This window comes from Dinoponera quadriceps, unplaced genomic scaffold, assembly GCF_001313825.1.
Source record: "Dinoponera quadriceps isolate SergipeBrazil2010 unplaced genomic scaffold, ASM131382v1 scaffold777, whole genome shotgun sequence".
NCBI lineage: Eukaryota > Metazoa > Arthropoda > Insecta > Hymenoptera > Formicidae > Dinoponera > Dinoponera quadriceps.
Window position 1 is genome coordinate 1,107,395 of NW_014555488.1, and position 18,463 is coordinate 1,125,857.

Consider the following 18,463-nt stretch of genomic DNA (forward strand, 5'->3'; position numbering starts at 1 on the left):
CGCGCGCGTTCGAGAACGCGCAACATATATATAAATATCCCGAAGCACATTTTCGACGTTCCGTCGCACGCGTCGCCGGTGCGACGTCGTCGGCGGTGACGCTCGAGAATTAATTATCCTTTAACATTTCGCGTGGCCTCTCGAACGTCCGGCGAGGCTTGACTACGGGATCGTTCGGATCGTGGGAAGTGCGATAACGTCTCCCTCATTCACGAGCGACGGCTGTTGCGTAACCGTCACGCGTTACCAGATCGTGCAACTCTGATCGCCCTCCGAAAATCGGCCCGGAAAGAGGCACGTTCGCTCGAAATGATTCCGCGCGAATCATCCACGAGCGCGACTCGCGGATTAAAAGCCAAATCGCAGTAATGATTGCCGATCGGATGGATGGCGATTGACGATTATGAAACGGAGCGTTTTCTAAGCGGCAGTTACCAGTCTCAATCGGTAGCTGCTTTTGCTTCGATTGATCGAAAAGTAATCGTCAGTCGCAATTCAATCTGCAATCGCTGTTGCGACGCGGCTTTAACGGGATCGGCTCTTGGTGAGGCGGAGGCTTCCAAAATTCGGTATTGCGATCAATGCGACGCAAAGAATCGGACGTGTTTTCTAAATTATGTGTGACCTAAATCTTCATATTTTGGGCTTTGAAATAACATAAGCACGTTCACGTCGTACTTGTATAGAGATGTGAACGTGAATGTCTTATATACTTTTCATAGGTGTTACGTATCTATATTTTTTTGTTAAATATTTCAAGTGCACATCTGATTGCCCCGAATATATTATTCTGGAATTTGTGAGGTATACGGTAAAAGTTTGCTTAGTTTAATAAACAATAATTTAAACGATATCTGTTTCAAACTTTATTCAGATTAATTCTTCACATTTAAGTCAACGTATAGTTTATAAAAACCTAGAATCCACTTGTGAAATCGAATAATTTCGGAAGAACATATATTGTCAATTAGTTATTAGGCGATCGTTTTAAAAATGCTATAAAAAATGCTATACGTTCCTAGGGTAACCAAATTTTTTTGAACCTCTTATTAAATTAAAGATAAAATTCATGTTTATAATATGCTATTATTATATATGGTTCACATTTTCGCAAGGTTATATGATTTTATCTAATGAAATTCATTAGAAAAGAGAGTAAACTGAAAGAATTATGTTTAGAATTATTACATGTTGCGTTATCAAGACGTGTGTATGCAGGATGTCTCAGCAAAAGAAGGAAACCAAAATCATTTAGAGGTCTAAATAAGGAGACTTAAAAAAAAAATGACCATAAAAAATATTCCTTCCATGGTATTCCCCCTTCGAGACCATTAAAATTGTGTAAACATTTCTCGTGTCATTAAAAGCAAAAGAGATGTTTAAGTGTTCTCCTTATGCTGAGATATCTTGTACGTAAATAAGATGTATCGAAAGTAAGTCAGAAAGGTGTTATTTTAACACGCATGAATTTATCGTTCATCCCGAGATCTATTTACGGAGATGTTGGGTATTGAAAAGAAATAAAAATAAACTCGTCCCAGCGATGCGGCGATGTAGCGAGTCGGCGAAGCGCGACTCTCTTCGCACGCATCATCAATTATCGCGCAATGCGCAAGAATTTCGCAAAAGTTCAACGACTACTTCGTGGGAGAGGCCGCGCACGAGTCGGGACGTCTGCGCGGATCTATGCGAGCGCGAAGCGCAACGCGACGCTCGGCGACGACGATGGGCGGAAAGTATTATTTACTACCACGTTAGACACCACAGTGCGTGCCCGCGGACTGAGCCCGGCTCGAATGCGATTGCATAACGACATAAACAGCCGGTGTAATAGTGGCTCAAGGTCTGCTATGCGCGTCGCCGTTCTCCGTTACGACCGTCGTCGCGACTTGAGCGCGTCGCGTCGCTGCAGCCGCCGCACGTTGCTACTCGCGTAACTCTTCTCCGATCCGCGCATATTAATTGGCCACGCGTCAGTGAGTTTCGTCGCTCCGAACTCCGCGTTCCAGATAGTTCAACGGTACACACAAAGTGCTCGAATATCCTTTGTCAGCGCGCGCGCGCGCGCGCAGCAGCCTCGTTACGACGCCGACGTCTGACGAGATTTTCGCCAAATCACGGTATCGCTCGAATTATCAACCGGCAATTCTCCCTTTTTTCTTCCTCTCCACGACTCGCCCGCGAGCTCAGCCTGTGTTCTCGAGGGCAATTTCAACTTGGACGTTCCGGCGGAAATGTTTTCTCGCGCGTCACATCGCCAGCGGAATTTTCAACGCAGCGTCCTACGCACAGTCCACCTCCTCCGTCGCTCCACACGCAGGTTATTCAGTTCCTTCATTAAAAAAAACAAGTAAAGCCTAGCCTTTTTATAAAACACCGCCTTTTGTGCGCTTCGGGGCCGTTTTATAGAGAAGCCGCGAGTTTTTTTGCATAAAAAAGCACGCGTCGCTCGCACCACCACACTGTCGCGCGTTCGGCGTAATTATCGCGACGGAGGGATAATAAACGGTCCGCCAATCTCGTCACTCCGTTCGGTATATACGATAGCGTCTGCCCGATTGGTTGCCCGATTGTGCGGCTTTTTAAAAATAGACCGTCGTTCAAGGACCTTGGCCGAGGCAGACAAGGACCAGACGCGCGACGCGATGCGTGGACGGTCAGCTATTTCGCCGACGCGCGCCTCTCTCTTTCGCGTATTCGCCGCGTCGTCGCTCTCTCCTCCTCCGACGCGTAAGAAAAGCAATACCCAAGCCAAGTCCCCCGCGATTTACGCTCCGTCGCGATCGCGAGGAAAGCCGCCGCGATCCGTGAGACACTCGGAATTACCCGCGGCATTGTGATAACCTTTCCTCTTTTCGACGTTCTTTCTCCCCTGCTAATTAAACGCGTCCTCGCTTCGTGCTCTCTCGTTCACCCCTCCCGCACCCCTCCCCCCGCGATCACCCTTTTTGCGGAAATGCAACAGCAGTTTGGGAATCAATGCGGCGGAGTGACGCGTATGAACAGCGCGCTGACATTCGTCAGAGTTGCAAACGAGAGCAGCGCGCACGCATGCACGACGCGTTTCCCCCCTTTCCTCCCTCCCTCACTCTATCTCACTCGCTCGCGCACGTTTCATCGTCGCTCGGCCGATGCTATTGTTTCTTCCGTATCAGCGCTGACAGATCGTGTCTCGCTCTTCTAACATTGATTTGACACGTGTCAATGTCGTGTCAATGGCGCGTACAGCCTTCGTCTCCCGGAAGAATGAATCGCCCCGATAACGCAGAAACGCGCAATCCAAGTAATATTACCTCCTCACGAAACTGTCGAGCTTCTCGCTTCGGCGTCAGCCGAATTTAATTCTTTTCCCTTTCTTTTTTTTCCTTCTGATGACACTTCAAGGATTCATCATTTTACCGGTAGAAATTCTACGCGCGGAGAATGATGCTTTCTGGTAGCTGTACCTTGTATGACCTTGAAATTTCATGTTTTCAGCAGTTATCGATCAGTTATGCTACACTGAGAGAAATTATACGCGGGGAAGAAATAAATCTTAAATCAAGAGAATAAGTGTTTTCACATATATCAGGATGAATGTTATACTATGATGATTATACTTACAAATATCAGATATTTTTCCCTCAGTGTAACTTCTGCTTCATAAATGAGAAGTAAAACTATTCGGGATCCCAATCGGGAAGTAACGCTTTTCCTGCGGTTACTGCGCACAAAAAATACGCAAAATTTAAATGCATTTACTGAATGAAAATAGAGCCAAGTTCTTTTTTATTTCTTACTCAGTGTTATTATAATTAATTCGAATGTATTAATACTAGACAGTAACTGGATGGGTGTCTAGAAAATACATTTCTACCAAGGGAGATTAATACTTCAATACTTTTTTCGTTTATTTCACAATGAGAAACGCATAATTGACGTATTCGCTAAATGTTAATCGGAAAATATTATATGTTTTAACTTGTTTTTTGGAATCATAAAAGATAATAAGGCGGATAAAAATCTGTGAATATCTATTATCTCAAAACGTTTCTCAAATACATGTATTCCTCTCTAAAAAAAATAAAATTGTTTACGGGGAGTACTAATACGGAGATAGAGATAGTTCACGTACAAAAAATGTCCTAGAAAATATCGCGCTACCATGAATATTATCTGTTCTGTCAAACCATATTGGAAATCGTGTCTTTTCGTACGGACTAATTTCGATATGCGGTAGAATATTTACTCGGTAATATAATTACGAATGCGTGGCACGAATCGATGCCACGAAAATGTCATTTTTGCTCGAGGAGAACGTGTCGCGAAATTAATGTGACAAGCATTTCTTATTTTCGCGAAGTACTATTAGAAATTGATTATACATGAATAAAACGTGACCCTGAGCAAAATATCGAGATTCGTCATAAAAACAAAAAAATAAAAAAACGAACCGTCGGATTCACTCGGTCATTTGAGTTTGAAGATGAAAAATTCAATGCGATCCGAGTGAAACGCCATCCGTGAGGAAGAAAATTAAACATTAGATAGCAGTTGTTAAGAAGAAAATAATATGGGAAAGAATAAAATAAATGGAATAATGAAATAATTAATATATTAATATATAATAATGTTAATAATTATTCTGTCACTTGTTTTGAGACATCGATCTCTCTTAATTATACGCATTCGTATTACGTTAATCGCTATATCGTGTTATCTTGGGTTAAGAATGAAAGAGCCGACAAATATAGGGAATACGAATCAATATCACGAAATCACATTCGACATTCGAAGCGTTTCGATCTGGAAGGAACTCGCGCTGCGCACGGGATCTCACACCTCCGAAGTCACGGTTCGGTTAATGCATCGCTAGGTCGCATCGTCGCGTTATCGGCATTAAATCGACGGTGTGAAAAACACCTCACCCGACAAACAGTCCCGAGAGTATAGCTTTCTCGCGCATATCGACAGTTCCTCGATATGCTTTAGCTATACGTGTCCGGCGATATTATTAGTACCGACGATTAATATCGATAATCCGATAAGTCCCCTTCGGATCCCTGGTTTGTTTTAAAGCGCATCCGTACACTTCCGCCACTCTTTCTAGTGTCGCAACACACCAGACATCCTTGCACGTGTACGTATGTATCGCCGAGAGGTTATTTTTGTTTAGTCTGTCGGTCGTTCGCGTCTCTGTGTTCTCTCAAAACTACCGTCGCGTGTAATTGCCGCGCGCACGGTGAACCTGTCAATAATCCGAATACTTAACTTTCCGGTGCAAGTACCGTTGGTTAAAAAGAGAGGGAGAAAGAGAGAGAGGGGAAGAGAAAGAGGGGGAGAGGAGGAAGAGAGAGAGAGAGAGAGAGAGAAAGAACGAGCTCAACGGTCGCTGAATCCGGAACGGTGTATGAAACCGAGAATCGGAGCGATCGCGATTGCACCACCTCTTTAGCGTCTATTCCTGGGTGGAACTCTTCTCCGCCTCTCGTCGTGACTTCGCAAACGGGACGATTTACATGTGAAGAAATAAGATGTACGACACCCCTGATAGACATTTCATGCATTTTTTGAACAGTTACTAAAGACAGTTTACTAACTTCTGTCTAGTAACTGAAGAGTAAAACTATTTGGGACTCCAATCAAGATGTAACGCTTTTCCTACTGCGCATGAAAGATGCGCAAAATCTAAACCCATTTACCGAACGAAAACAGGACAGTATGTGGAAACAAAGTTACCCAATTGATTTGATGGATTGATTGATTAGTAAACAAGCTTGCTGCTCGTGAAATGAACAGTCTTGCTCTAGAAGTATCCCCGAATAAAACTCTCAAGTTTTTGTCCGTTTCCTGAGCAGTATTGTTGTAACTATTGAGAATGCATTAATACTAGATGGTAACTGGATGAATATCTAGGAAAACTGCATACATTTCTACCAGGAACAGAGACGAATATTGCAAATTATGAAAACGCAAGATCACGAGTGTACAGATATGTGTGTGCGTCATATATATGGACACAGGAAAAAAAATAGTCTTATATATAAATCAATGATAGATATTCTCATATATAAGAATATTATATTTTTAGAAAATTTTTAGTCTTGAATTGAATGCGAGTAACACTTGCATCAATATAAATTCAATGAAATCAAGATTATAAGAAGATTATAATATAAGAATATAATAATAATATTCTTGTTTATATATGAGAATATCTATTCTTGATTTAAACCTACTACTCGGGTCTATTTGATTCGAAATCATTTTTATTTCCCTGTTATATTTTTATACGGTGAGTGAGCGTTCTGGCATTTCATGACTTTTCATAGCTTAGTTTCAAATTAATGTTCCTGAAACAAAGTCATTCAATGCCAAGACGTTCACTCAAATCACATAAAATCATATAAAAATATACCAGGGAAACAAAAAAGATTTCGGGTCAAATAAACCCGAACAGAACAGCAAACTTAAGACTAATTTTTCTCTGTGTGTGTATCGCGAGGCTTGCATTAAAAAAAGATATAATGAAACAATATAAAGAGAAAGAGAGAGAGAGAGAGAGAGAGAGAGAGACCCTCAGAGAGATATTCATCGTTAAAATACATTTCTTCTGGGAAATCAAAAAGATATATTTCCTCCCCTGATCCAGAAATATGGCGAGAGAAATGAGATTGTTAGTTGTTCACCAGAAAATTAACGAGTGATTTAGTTGTTCAATCAAAAATTCACAAGCAACGGAAGGTCGAAATCAATCTCGCGTCGTGCGCGCGTCGCGGTCGTTAATCGGCGTTACCTCGCGGAGACGGTTTTTGCCCCCCGTGCGCACGGCCGGCGAAATTTACTTCCCCGCTGCCGGAAGTTGTATTATATCTTTCGGATAGAGGCGAATCGTCCCAGACCGCCGCCGTGTTCTAGACACGACCTCTCCCCATACAACAGGGCGAGTCAATACTTTATAGTTCGAAGCAACGCGCGCCGTACGCTCGCTCGTACCTCGCTATCAACCCGCCGACGTCGCACCCCCTTTCGCTGGAAAATGCGGAGGGTGCCAAGAGCACCCGGGAGCTTGCATCGTTTCTCTCCTCTCTCTCTCTCTTTCCCTCTCCTTCTCTGCCCATGGTCGTGCGCAAATACATCCGACGTATCGCGAGTTCCGTCGATCTGCACGAACGTTCGTTTCGAAGACGAAGAGCGAAGTGTGTTGGCTCAGATCGCGGAGGAAAAATGCCCCGGAGAACCTCGGATAATTGAAAGCTTAACACGATATAGAGGAGTCCGTGAGATTTTCCATGCGAGGCCCTCAATTATTAAAGAGGGTAGCTTGGATACTCGAATACGAGCTCGCCGATGACTCGGCGAGATAACGTTATGAAACATTCACGGTCTATTCTCCTCTCTTGTCGTGTATGATATAATGTGTGAGGCGAGCGAGTAACATTTAACCCGCGGGATATTCTTAAATCTATCGCGGGAACAATTATCGCGAATCCCCCGCGGGATGATCGCGGCGCCGAAATAACTCGCGCGACGACGCTGAATATTTCATCGGAATATCAAAAACTCCTAACGCGGTTAGACGTTGCGCGATACACACACACACACACCGCTGTGAAAAACGTCGCGCATGATTCCACTAAACAAAACCGAGATCGAGTAATAAACTCAGTTATCATTCGATCACGAACGACTGTGACGAACGAGAGGACGCGCACGAACACCTGCGGACGAGTCTGAAAAATGAGTATGGACAAGGTTTTCTTTGATGTACACAGAAAGAAATTAGCCTTAAATCAGGAATAGATATTTTTATATATACACAAGAATATTATAAATCTTCTTAAAATTTTTTTCTAGCTCTGGCAAAAGTTTTATGCGTTTTTTAGCAGTTACTGGACAAGTTTAGTAACTTCTGTCTGGTAACTGAGAGGTAAAACTACTTGGGATCCCAATCAACGCTTTTCCTGCAATTACTGTGCATAAAAGATGCGTAAAATCTAAACCTATTTACTGAGCGAAAACAAAACAATAAATGGACTGTTTAAAAAAAACTATTTTATTGATTAATAAGCAAACCTGCTGCTCATGAAATAGGCAGTTCTGCTCTGGAAGTATCCCTGAATAAAACTCTATCAAGTTTTTGTCAATTCCGTACGCAGTATTGTTACAACTAATGAGAATGCACACTGAAAAGAAAAAGTGCTTCGTTCAAGTAAATATTTGCTAAAGAGTATTGTGGTAATTATTTTACTTGGATGAAGTAAATATCATTTGAATGAAGCACTTTTTTTCCTTTCAGTGTATACTATATTTAAATAATATTTACTCAATACAAATAAAATAATTACCCCTTAGCAATTCATATTCACCTGAAATCAGCACTTTTCTCCTCTTAATGCGTTAATACTAGACAGTAATTGGGTGAATGTCTAGGAAAACTGCGTGCATTTCTACCAGGCAGTTTTGAATTGAATTCAAGTAATACTCGCATCAGTACGAATTCAATCAAACCAAGACTATAAATCTAATAAGCAGATTATAATATTCTTGCTTATGTGCGAGAATATCGATTCTCGATTTAAGACGAATTTTTTTCTCCACCGACGAAATCGAGCACGTTCACCGATGTTCGCCCCTGCTTATTCTCGTGCTCGCGGCGCCGTCCACGCTCATTTTCCAGACTCGCTCGCAGATGTTTGTCCATGCTCGTTCGCTTAGTCTACCTTAACGCGTCTCCATCCACGTGAGACGTTCCGAGAACCGTCGCGAGGAATTCCTCGCGTACACAATACAAGAGCCGTGCGCCGATCGCAATTAGCGAAACAACGCAGCGCGAAAACGCTACGTTGCGTAAGGTCCGTGACCGGAAGGGTGGCGAGTGCCAGAGGGGTGGCCGCGCGAGGGGTGCAGCGGGCGAGGAACGGGGAGCGCGCGTGTATCTAGGTCTGTGTAACGATTTTTAGAGTCTCGACCCTCCGATCGTTCGGGCCATAAAAAACTTGAGGCACCCCACAGTTGGAGCCATGTGCCAGGGTTACCATAGCGACCAAGCCCTTTCGCTCTTCGCCGCCGGGGTCTCTCCCCCCCGACCGGTCCTGTTCTGCGGTAACCTACCGGCTGGCAGCCACCCTTAACGCGTCGTGTCGGTCTCGAATTCCGAGATATACGCCGTAATACGCGCGACATACACCGAGCGCGACGACCGAATGGAAATCATCCCGTCGATCGGCCCGGTTAAATTCCGCGCCCCCGGACTCGCGAGGGCCCCTCGGCGACGTTTCAGAAAAAAATATAACCCTCCGAGCTTCGCGATAAAAAGAGGAGAGGCATTATCCCTCGGCGGGGTGTAAACCCGCGAGGCTCTTTAATCCTCTCCCGGAGGTGCGCGCGGATCAGGCGGATTTATAGTTCGCGATAGAAATCAGAACGGAGCTCTGTGTGCGCGCGCGCGCGCGAGAAAACGCATACCCGAAGGGTCAGGATTGTATTTATAGACGCGCGTCTATGACAAACGCGCGGCGCGCAAAATCACAAATACAGAATTGCGTCCCGGATTCTGTCCGGCGCGCGGATTACAAGGCGGTCGTCTATTAAGGCCGCCGGCCGATGAATCGCGGACGGAACGGGCGCGATGATGCGCCCGTCGTGACGTTTTCAGGACACGCTGACGATTGCGTTAATCCCGATGTCACCGGAACGATGCGTCGATCGCCGGGAGTCGATCTTGTCGAGTGCGTTAAATGATCGTTATAACGATGTATCCGCTCGCTGGTATCCCGGGTATTTCTTTGAATACACGTGGGGCGAGAATATGGCCTCGCTTTCTCTCTCTCTCTCTCTCTCCATCTGTCTCTCTCCGCGTATCACCGGTGCGTCAGTTCTTTTCTAGGGATACGAAAATAAATCGCGAGTTTTGGGATGCCTGACCGGTTACTCAGGCCATTTAGTCATTCCTCTTATACCGGGTACTGGGTATCGCGCAGTCACGAGAACTCACCGTTGGGAACTGTCCAGATCACGAATTAGATCGTAAAAGAGAAGAACGAGTCCGCTCTTGCAGGAGCACGGAAATAAACGCGTTAAGTAATGATACAAATGTACGGACAGCGCACAATAACAGAGACCCCGCGACGACGCGCCGAAAAATTCATCGACGAACGATGGCGTTTTTCTCTCTCCCTCTTTTTTTTTTCCTTCTTTTTTTCACACGGACTCACGCACGCACGAGTCTCTCTCTTTCTCTCTCATAAAGTGACGCATATATATAGAATATCCCGAAAGAGTTCACCCTTCCGAGCCTACGAATCTTACGCAACGAACGGTGCGTTTTCGCGCCGTGTCGTTTCGCTAATTGCGGGGCCGCTATAAAACTAATTACGATCGGCACGATTTATTTTACAACACTTTCGCGACGGACGACTCGGAGACGAAACGTGATATCGATAATATCGGATATGCCAAGGGTCGATCTAAAAATATTAACTAGTCCGAGTAACAATCGGCCCGTATAAATACGAGACACGTATCGATCGAGAATATTAAAACTTTATGGCGGAGCGAGCGCATCCCCTCTTCCCGCCAACTCTCTCCCTCTGTCTCTGTAATAAGGAGTAAAATTTCATCCGAGGGTTAATTCACCGCGGTCGACTACGAATTTCGACGGGGAAACTTCGCACAGCCGAGAAAACTTCATTCCTTCGCTCGCTCGCTCGTTCGTACGTGAACCGAAAGTCAAGCTCGCGGTCGACGCCGATGACGAGGATTCAATCGTCGTTCCCCGGCGCGGTTGTAGTTGTCCGGCATTGTGACCGCTGCATAATTCGCACGTGCGACAAGGCGTGACGGGGTGAATAGGGGTGAGCGCGGGGAAAGTGGAAGAGAGGCGAAGCGTACACGCTCGGCCAGTGCGCGAAAGGACTAATCGGCTGATTTGTACGCGAGGTCACGACTCGCGCACGTAGCCAGACGTAATCAAAAACACACAAGGTGACACGGCCGCGCGTCGATTCCCCCTTTCCCTCTCTCTCTCTCTCTCTCTTTTTTCTTCCGCATTGGCACACTAATCTTCGCAGTCTGGCCCAGCGATTAGTCGCGATTAATTCATCGCGCGTACACGCAAAACGGATTAACTGCGTGGGAAAGTTCCATCATCCTTGATCGCGAGAGCTACGTCCCTATCGTTGTTAGGGTGACACACTCGTGAAACATTCATTGTTCTGGTTATTGCTGATAACGTTTTTATTGGGCGATTGCACTAAGCCTCAGTTACCTTCGTGCGCCACCTTATGCAGGGCGTTTGACGCAAATCCATCCGTCATATACTTGTAAATTAGGCCAAACTGAACGAGAAAAATTCTTCGTCATTTTGCAAATGACCACGCAAACTTTTTGAGTTATTAATTAACACGCTGAATGCCATGGGGGTCACCGGCGAACGCATAATAACAAATTCATATTGGCGCCACGGGCAAGCCATGTAAAGTTAGCGTGGCGCTCAACGTTAAAGAAGCCTCTATACACTTTCGATAATTAATAACGTACAATTTTGCGTGGTTGTTCGCAAAATAGTAGAGAACCATTTTGATCACATTGACTTAAACTATGTGATAGTGCGGCTTGTGTCAGATATCTTGCCTGTATATGCCATGATATTATAGAGGAAAAAAATCAAATAGAAACAAAGAAAGTATGTACGGAGAGGAAATTAGTATTAAATCAAGAATAGATGTTCTCACATGTAAGCAAGAATATCATAATCTTCTTAGAAGATTTTTAGCCTTGATCTGATTGAATTCGCACTGATGCAATTCGTATTACTTGACCTCAATTCAAGACTAAATGTCTTCCAAGAAGATTACAATATTACTACATTTAATCTTGATGAAAGATTATACTTCTTCTGTGCAGAAAATACGATCTTGCCGTGCTATTGACGGAGAGAGACACAAACCAATCCAATTTAGGAGGAGCTACGCCTTTTAATTCCGTAAGTATTACTCGGATTCCTACTGTGTTACGTGAAAACGCGTGGGCGTCAAATGAGGACGAGGCCTCCCTGAAAATCCATCACACTCCACGTGCGCGCGCGCAGAAAACGCGCGACGGCGAGAGCACGACGTAGGAGAGGAGACGAATAAAAAAGAGAGCCGCTAGGTGAAACAAAAGGAGGGGAAAAAAGAAGGGACCTCGGCTGGTCTATCTGAAAAAGCTACCTCCCTTCCTTCAGCCCGGCCGAAAGAACGGACGTGAACGGCGCTCCAATTTCTGCTCCGCTCGTCGGGGAAGCTGGTGCGGAGGGTGATGCGCGAGGATACGACCAGTACGAGGCAAAAAAGAGGAGTAAGAGAGGAATGGGGAAGGTGCGCGCGGTTGGAATAGTTAAAAATAACCCGACCGAGGATCCCCCCTGCAGTTCCTATAAACACGAGCACGAGAGCACGGCAAAAGGAGCATTGCGAGACTCGCGTGCTAGCGCGAATCGGCGATCCCGACAAGGTTTTGCGAGATAGCGCGGCGACAAGACGCGCGCGGATATCTTATTCAGGGGTGAAGCCGAGCGAGTGGAGGCTTACGACGAAGGGATCGTTATGTGCTACGTGCACACCGCTGAGAACAATCAGGGGGACGTTTCTTCTCCCGATCGCACACATAGCCTGACTGGTATACTTGAAATATCGAGCGCTTCTCGCGGTATCTAATTTTAATCCGTTGTAGATATATTTACGTGGAGATATGAGAAATGTTCTCGAATTATCTAATGCTACGTTTCGATGCGGATTGTAAAATTGTCCAGCTATTTATTCAACGAAGTCTCTTAATCTGTTTCGCGCAGTGTAGAACAGAGGCATAGAATATTGCAAGACCGTTTACAATCTCATTTTCCCCATGCAATGGTGGAAATGAATTAGACATTTTGTTAAACCTGTTGACGCGGTGGAAAGTTCAAATATTTGAATTATTCAGCGAAATTAATGTTACTTGTATCATAATATAATTAGATATAATAAAAGTATACATGTGTGAATATATTTTACCCGTTTTACTGAAAAAAAGAAGCTTTGAATAAAACACAAAGGATGTCTCTACCGACAAACTTACAGGACAGATTCTGTGTTGAAAAATAAGTAAAAAAAAGTCTTGGTAAATATATGCCCGTAAAAATGTGGCTCTTGAGACATAGCCTTCAGACGACAACGACGAAAAAAATGTGTCGCGATAAGCGAGTTAAGAATGCTAATACAATATTTCTACTATCTGTTTTTTGAAGATAATACCTATCGATTTTGATATTTCTAAATTTACACCTGCAAATGAGCTAAATGAACTACTTCCAGAGAATTCAGCAGACATGCGATAGCGTTAGAAATAATGAAGTACGCGTACTTCGTCCTTATTCCATGGATATCAATTGAGTATTCTCAAAAGAGGCAGACATTTTGGACAATTTTTACAACGGTATATGTCTAGTTACTTATTTGTAAAGCACGACTTAATGAACAAAATATATTCTTTTTAACTAAGATTTCGGCAACTATATCTTAGAAACTTAGCATTTGAGGACATATGTTTACTAAGACTTTTTACCCATTTTCTTATGTGGAATCTTGCGAGTTTGTCGGTGGAGTTCAGACATATCCTATATAATAGAATTTTCATCGCTTAGTATTTTGCTGCGAACGTATTTCGATATCCGTAACGGACATATTCTAGTTCCGAACGAGGTAATTAGCTTTCCCTCAATTTTCCGACGATCTAACTTTCGTGGAACGACAAACTTTCAATATCGATACGGATCGGATGAAATAATCGGTACTCACATGCTTCCATAGAGGTATCTTGAGTCGATGGCGGTCGCTGCGTCGTCGTCGTCGTGGTCGACGATGCGGACGAGTCTTCGCCGTACGCGACGGTGACCTTGACCTGCTCGTCGTCGTCACCCTGTTCACCCCTCGGCGAGCTTCGTTCGGAACTCGACCGCAGCCTTACACGCTCGGCCACCTGCACATCGTCTCCGGAGAACGACCGCGACGATGACATCGGCCCGGCGACTGTCGTCGTGGTCCACTCGATGACACTACTACCACCACCAACTACGACCTCACCATTATCGTTCCCCGCGAGCACCAACTCCCTCCCGCTCTGATCCGCGAGCCCTACTACCACCCCCGCCTCCACGGTCACTCCCTCGACGTCATCTTCCTCGGGCACGGTACTTCCGGTTCGCTGAATCGCACCGAGATACGCGATGTCCCGTGTGTTCGTCGCCGTGGGCGTCGTCGTCGTCGTCACCGCCGTTGTCGCCGTTGTTCTCGAAGCGGCCTCGTTGAATAAGATATCCCGCAGAGAATTCTCAGGACGTAATACTGATTCACCGAACTTGAAGATGGGCTCCAACAACGAGGTGGAAACCCGGGCGGCAGGGCGAGCTCCGACGGACGGCTCCACCCTGCGAGGAGCCTGAAGCGGGTGTTCGTCAACGCGTCGCCGCGCCTCCGGCCAAAGTTCGATAAAGTTCGGGGAGGCTTGATCCTTCAACTTGGTGATCGGTACTCGCCTCGCTCTTCCTCCGTCACGAGCCGGCGTAAGATGATCTCGATGCTCGACGACGACGGGATTCGCCGAGGGGATCCATCGGCTGACCGACAATGTCCCGTCACTTGCCCGCGGCGATAACGACGGAGATGACGAGGACGATGAGTGAGGCGGCGGGGACGACAGACGCGTCGTCAGCGTAAGATGATCCAGAGTTCCTCGACTCGCGCGGCCGACCTCGGCTGAGCTGGCGGCGCGCTTAATCGGCGCGAACGTACGGTCGTAAGACGATCGCGGCGGCGACGACGGCAGGTGAACGAACGTAGCGTCGGGGTGGACGTCCGAGTGGGAAAGCACCGACGCGGCCGTTGTCGCGCGCGTGAGATTGTCGAGGAGAGCAACAACGAGAAGAAGCAGGGGCAAGCCCACCCCCGCCCCCGTGGTGGCTCCCGCTAGCCCCTGCCGTGCGGTGAAAATCCGCGAGGCCGTTCACAGTCTGCGATCCGCTCGCGACGATCACCTCCCTCGTCGTCTTCCTCAGGAACCAGCCAGTTCCCGGTGACGAGGATGATATCGCCAGGGTCCCTCGCACCCTGTTCACCGTCGTCGTCGCGACGATCGTTGTCCCACCTCGGCTACTCGCGATGCCGCCGAGCCGTTCTGGCATTTATTATCCCGTCCCAGGTGCTCGCACGTGCTCCTGTTGCGCTCGGCGCCGCGATGGGCGATGATTGCCACGTGCTCGATACTGTCCGTTCCGCCATCATCGCGCACCTCGCGAAAAACAGCCGGCGCCGTGCGCCGCGTCCCGCCGATGCTCGGGGCATCGGCGTGCCCCGGATGCGTCGCACGGCATCCTCCGCTCGCACTTCCGCTTCCTCGTCCGCGTTGGCTGGAGCGCGTCGGATGTGGCAGCGAGAGACGCTCGACCGACGACCACGCGGCGAGTCGCGGGCAAATCTACGTCGCGATCTGAAACAATCGTTGGGATCTCGCGTCATTATCGCTCGACGGAAAGAATGATCAGGTTTCGATTCTCACTACCCGTCTAGAAAGCGGCAGACGCACTGAGAGATATTATAGTGATTTCCCTCGGCCTCGGTGCTGTATCCTTTTTATGGTTTGAACCACAAATGTAACAGTAACAATATGATACTGATACTATAGTAATACTTGTTGGAAGAATGGTTCTCCTCACTATAATTGTTTCATTGTGATGATTAGAGTTACAAATGCGAAATATAGGCATGGGAGTGACTTAGTTGTCCAAAATAATGAAAAAAGTGAGTCTCATTCTTGAAAAAGTAAGAAAATAGTGAGTCAGCTTTGAACAAAAATAAGTGTGAAAAGTTAGTCTTTTCCCAAATAATTTGCACGTTAAAAAATAAACTGTTTATCTATTATACTATTTCTTTAAAAAATTAAAAACACTGATTTTAGAGTGAAAGTTAATAATGAGCGAAATTTGAATTTTGGAGAACGCGAAAAGTTATACATAGAATTTAAAATTTACTATAAACTAGCTTAGATACATATTTAGATACTCATAAAACATAACTCATGAAGGCTCATAAAGCTCTTCACAAAAAAGTGAAATTAAAATCTTTGCGTTTTCATAAACACGTTTGATGAAATAAGATAGAAAATAATATTTGAATCCAGTTAAACTACATCGCAATACATTTCCAAGATATTAGAATATCCCAGATCTTTTCATCAAATAAAAACAAATTTTAGAAAAAAAAAAAAATTACGAGCTTTTCCGTTGGAAATAGACTAGTTAGCCAACTTTTTAGATAATAATAATATTCAAAGAATAATATTCAATAATATTCATTAATATGCAATTTTTAAAGAAAACACAGTCACGTATGCTCCTAACACTCATTGTTTCTTTTCTCGGATTCATTTATTAATAACGCGTTCTGGTTTAGTGGACAAACAAAAGTTGTTGATGGACTAACGTGAACAAATCGTAGATAATCGATCCTACTATTCATTTAAAGAAAACAGTCAGAAGTACTTCAACGGCCTATTGTCTGTTTTCCTAACAAACCTGATAAAAGCAGCTTAAAAATAAAATCACAAAACAAAAACATATCTTCATTTTATGTACATTGTATTGTCGGAGTCACTGTTATGTTGTATTTCTCTTGAATCTTTTATTTTGTCTTTAAAGAGCGAACTATTGAACATAATTTCTTGTAATCGAATTTGTTTTGAAAGCACTCGAATTCAATGAGAAAAAAGTAAGAAAAGTGAGCTTTTTACTTAAAAGCGAGTAAAAATGAGATGTTTTTAAATAAATGAAGAGAAGTAGGAAAAGTGAGTCGTTCTCATGCTTGCAAATATTTTTACATTCTTATATATATATATATATATATATATATATATATATTCTATCATATATATACTCTCAGTGCAAACATCCGTCAATCGTGTCGTTAAGACATCCTTCAATGGTTTTGTGTTAGGATGACGTTGATGGATTTTGTGAATATTCCGATACAAAAACTTTGAATAATGTTCCGACGGAGGGTTGACGGGCTCTGTCGTTGCCTAAACGAATATTGAGAGTCGACCTTAATATTACTTTCGATGAACGTTCTATTTTAGCGGAAAGCCCGCTTTTTTTTCATCGGTCCCACAGTATCGTATAACTCGTTAACTCGCGTTAACGCGTCGGTTCATTAAAGCCCGATACACTCGTTCGCGTCCTCTCCTATTCATCGTGGCGGTAGTTTTACCTCCCTTTCGTGTAATTACAATGCCATTATCCAGGTGACACGTACATGGCCTCCATCGTTGACGCGCGCGAAGGTGATGTAGGCGCTGAAAGCTTTGCATTACGCCATCCTAAAGCGGAGACGCTAAAAGTATCGGTCGATTGTATTGCCACTATATCGTGCGCACATAGCTCGTGGCAAGCTCTAACCGCTTGTCTCTCTTTTTCTACCTCTCTTTTTCCCCTCTCCATCGAACGCAAGTGGGTTACACATTCGATATCCCATTCATTAATTAACGCTCTCCGATTTTGGCATCGCACCGTAACGCGAAAAGAAGAGCTGGGACGCGCGCGCACGTGTGACCGCTTTCTCGTGCTCTATATTTCAAGCGCATCGTTCTCGTCCCTATTAGCAGCAAAATAGCTTAAATAATGAATCATGAGACATAATACGGGGTGACCCATTGAACCATCTGCATAGAGCGAAGAAATACACCGAAATATACGAGTGTCTACATGAGACAGCCGATCTAAAAATGTAACCGCAGAAGCGGGGGAGGTGGGGAGAGAGATCGAGGTTTCGGCACTGTTAAGTCCGAAATTAAATACCTTTAACCTTTAGAAACACAATTTTCCGCTAATAGTAAGGAAACATTTCTCCTGTAATCTCATGGATCCGATCCGCTGGAATCTTTTATCCTCGTTCTTATCGCACGACTTCTAAATTATCTCGTGACCATCGAGGTCTCTGTACGAAAGTAAAAAGTTCATATCTCGCTATCGAAATGGTCGCGATCGCGCCCGGCCGAGCTCGTATTCCTCGTCGAAGAGGAGACGAGGCGGATCCGGAACGATGACCCGCTTAATGCTTACGACGTAATTATTTGTCGAAAACCTCCCCCCCCCCCCCCCCCCNCGACAAGAGACAAAAATCCGAAATGCGCTCCATCTCTAAAAATATTCAAGACGCGAGCGCGCACGATGAAAAAATAGAGACGGGCGGGTAAGGAATATACGGGTGGCGCTTCTCGTTACACACGAGGGTCGACCCTCCTGAAATTTGTTTACTACGCGAGGGACACCGGTGCCCGGGCTAAGTATAGCCGTAAGGAGGGAGAAACCGCGAAAACGCTATTTTTATGAGCACGCGCCGCGCGAACATTGTTGTGCCCGATCGGCCGTGGTGCCGACGTCGACGATGTGCCGCGAGCCGGGTTATACGATCGT

At 45.1% G+C, this 18,463-nt stretch overlaps 1 pseudogene; it reads right to left on the reverse strand.

Moving 5' to 3' along the window:
• Positions 1-13,915: 13,915 nt before the first annotated feature.
• On the reverse strand, positions 13,916-18,111 carry LOC106744422 (annotated as a pseudogene).
• Positions 18,112-18,463: the final 352 nt, after the last annotated feature.